The following is a 3,738-nucleotide window of genomic DNA, read 5'->3' as shown; positions in this document are numbered from 1 at the left end:
GCCGTGCAGGTGTGAGTGAGTGAAGAGCGGGGTCGACGTCCCGCCCGACGTCCCGCGGGACGCGAGATAAACAGTAATGGTGCGGCGGAGTTGATGAATACATAAATTAAAGGCTCTGCCTGTGTTGATTCTTCGCTCCCCTCAGCGGCAGGCCTGGATTTTAATAAAGATGGATGAGTTTCCTCGGCCTCCCCGCTGCCTGCCAATCAAACAGAGCTGCCGAGCCTCGTCTTTCTCGACGCGCCACGCTGAGGACTGGGTGACATTGTGTCTCTCCCTGTCTCTCTTTCTCTATATATCTATATATGTATATAACTCTGGAAAAATAATAAGAAATCACTTAAAAATTCTGAGTTTCTTCTTCGTTTGATTTTACCAAATTGAGGAAAACCTAAAAAAAAAGAATATAATCAAGAGGAAGATGGATGATCACAAACCATCAAACCACCAAACTGAACTGCTTGAATTTTTGCACCAGGAGTAAAGCAGCATAAAGTTATCCAAAAGCAGTGTGTAAGACTGGTGGAGGAGAACATGATGCCAAGATGCATGAATTAAAAAAAAAACTGTGATTAAAAACAAAACCAGGGTTATTCCACCAAATATTGATTTCTGAACTCTTAAAACTTTATGAATATGAACTTGTATAATCTCTCTGCATAATCTGCAAATTATTTGAGGTCTGAAAGATCTGTATCTTTTTTTTTTTTGTTATTCCAGCCATTTCAGACAATATTTTTACAAGAGTTTCTAAAATAAAACAACACTGTTCATTTTACTCAAACATAAACGTATAAATAGAAACTGAAGTGATCTCCTATTTTTTTTTCCAGAGCTGTATATATATGTCTCTCTCTCCTTTTCTATCTCTTTCCATCCCTTAAGAATTTTCCCAAAAGTATATAACAGTATATGTAGCAGTATTTATAAACTGTTAATGAAGTTTTACCTCATGGGACAACTTGGAAACACATGCACACACTGGTAACACACTGGCATAAGTGATGAGGTGATATCTTGTGAATGAGACTGAACACTGGCCGTTGTGCTCATGGCAAGGCCACACAAATTTTTGGAGTTAAAGCAATGCTTGATGGTAAATAAAAAAAATGGGATTTTCTAGATCAGGGTTTCTATCCTCATTGTACACTATCACTGATTGGTGGAAACTTCACACTAGACCTCAGCAGTTTGGAATGTGTGTCTCTCCACTCTTTCTCCAGACTCTGCTCCCTTAATTTCCTTTAAATGAAATGTAAAATTTACTGATGATCAGTGATGGTTTGGAGAGTCATGTCTGTCATCTGCTGGTGTTGATCCACTGTGTTTTATTATCAAGTCTAAAGTCAGTGCAGTTTTGTTTTCCCACAAAATCTTACAGCACTTCATATCTTACAGCTTCCCTCTGCTACTGACAACTTTTATGGAGATGTGGATTTCATTTTCCAGCAGGACTTCCAGCAGCACACTGCCCACACTGCCAAAAGAAACAATTGGTCTTATATAATATTCTAATTTTCTGAGACACTGATTTTTGGGTTTTCATTGGCTGTAAGCTTCATAATAATCAACAATAAAAGAAACAAACGTTTAAAATGGATCACTCTCTGTTTAATACATCTATATAATATATGCATATATATTTAACACTCACTTTCTCTATTCTCAGTCTCTCTCTCTCTCTCTCTCTCTCTCTGATCTCATGCTATCACTCAGAGCTTACGCTGTAAAGTCTGAGACGAACACAAACCCACTGTCAGCGTTTAGAGACTGAAGAATGACACCAGGCCAGATCCGGGTCGCATTCATATTAGATTCAGCTGAGCTGGATTAAATGAACTGGATTAAAAGAGGCTCTCATGGGTCAGCACCTCTATATCGCCTATTATACAGTGGAGCTTTATATCAGCACAGAACCTCAGTACTGTATAAACCCTTAAGGAAAAGAACTATGAAAGATCCTAACACTTAACCTCCTGAAACCCTCCGTCCTCATATAAGGACATTACATTTCTGCTTCTCTACACCCTGATCATGCGTTTAAACGTACAAAATTAGGGTTAACAAATCCTAAAAGGTTAATTATAGCTATACATATCCAGAATTAGGGCTAATTAGGGTTAAACAAATCCAAAATTAGGGTTAATTATAGTTATACATTGATCCAGAATTAGGGTTAGTTAGGATTAGACAAATCCAAAGATAGGGTTAGTTAAGGTCAAAAAATTAAGGTTAATAAAGGTTAAACAAATCCAGATTAAAGGTTAAATAGGGTTCAACATTTCCAAAATAAAGGATAATTAGAGTTAGAATAATCCAAACTTAAGGTTAATTAATCTTAGACTAATCCAAAGTTAGGGTTAATTAAGGTTAGCCAAATCCAAAATTAGAGTTAAGTAGGGTTAAGCAAATCCAAAATTAAGATTAGACAAATCCAAAATTAGGGTTAAACAGGGTTAAATAAATGCAAAATTAGAGTTAGGTAAATCCAAAATTAGGGTTAATTAGGGTTAGACAAATCCAAAATTAGGGTTAATTAGGGTTAGACAAATCCAAAATTAGGGTTAATTAGGGTTAGACAAATCCAAAATTAGGGTTAATTAGGGTTAAATAAATCCAAAATTAGGGTTAATTAGGGTTAGACAAATCCAAAATTAGGGTTAATTAGGGTTAGACAAATCCAAAATTAGGGTTAAGCAGGGTTAAATAAATCCAAAATTAGGGATAATTCGGGGTAGACAAATATAAATCTAGGGTTAATTAGGGTTAAGCAAATCCAAAATTAGGGTTAATTAGGGTTAAATAAATCCAAAATTAGGGTTAATTAGGGTTAGACAAATCCAAAATTAGGGATAATTAGGGTTAGACAAATCCAAAATTAGGGTTAATTAGGGTTAGACAAATCCAAAATTAGGGTTAATTAGGGTTAGACAAATCCAAAATTAGGGTTAAGCAGGGTTAAATAAATCCAAAATTAGGGATAATTCGGGGTAGACAAATATAAATCTAGGGTTAATTAGGGTTAAGCAAATCCAAAATTAAGGTAAGACAAGTGCAAACAAATCCAAAATTAGGGATAATTAGGGTTGGACAAATCCAAAATTAGGTTTAAATAGGGTTAAGCAAATCAAAAAGTAGGATTAAATAAATCCAAAATTCAGTTTAATTAGTATTAGACAAATTGAAAATTAGGGTTAGACAAATGCAAAATTATTACAGTTAAAGTAATTCAAAATCATAGTTAATTATAGTTATAAATATCCAGAATTACGGTTAATTAGGGTTAGACAAATCCAAAATTAAGGATAATTAGGGTTAGACAAATCCAAAATTCAGTTTAATTAGTATTAGACAAATTCAAAATTAGAAATAATTACAGTTAAATTAATTCACAATTAGAGTAATTAGAGTTGTAATTATCCAGAATTACAGTTAATTAGGGTTAGAAAAATTCAAAATTAGGGTTAGTTAGGGTTAGACAAATTCAAAATTAAGGTTTATTAGGATTAGGGTAAGTATGACATTTCAGAATGCTGCGGCTGGACTATTTACTTCTTATTTACTTCTGGACAGTAATTCCAGGTGGGCTCTAGTTCTACATACCATACTCTATAGGTCACGTGGAGTTCTTTACTCATCAGGTCATGGCTGTTTTTATCAGTATACTCTGGTTTTAATGTGATATCTGATCAGTTTATGCTGGTTTTTGGCAGTTAGCAGGGTGTGGGCTCTTGGCTC

This window comes from Astyanax mexicanus, chromosome 18 (genome assembly GCF_023375975.1).
Source record: "Astyanax mexicanus isolate ESR-SI-001 chromosome 18, AstMex3_surface, whole genome shotgun sequence".
NCBI classification, from domain to species: domain Eukaryota; kingdom Metazoa; phylum Chordata; class Actinopteri; order Characiformes; family Acestrorhamphidae; genus Astyanax; species Astyanax mexicanus.
The sequence above is the reverse complement of the archived record's forward strand: the minus strand, read 5'-3'. Positions refer to the sequence as shown.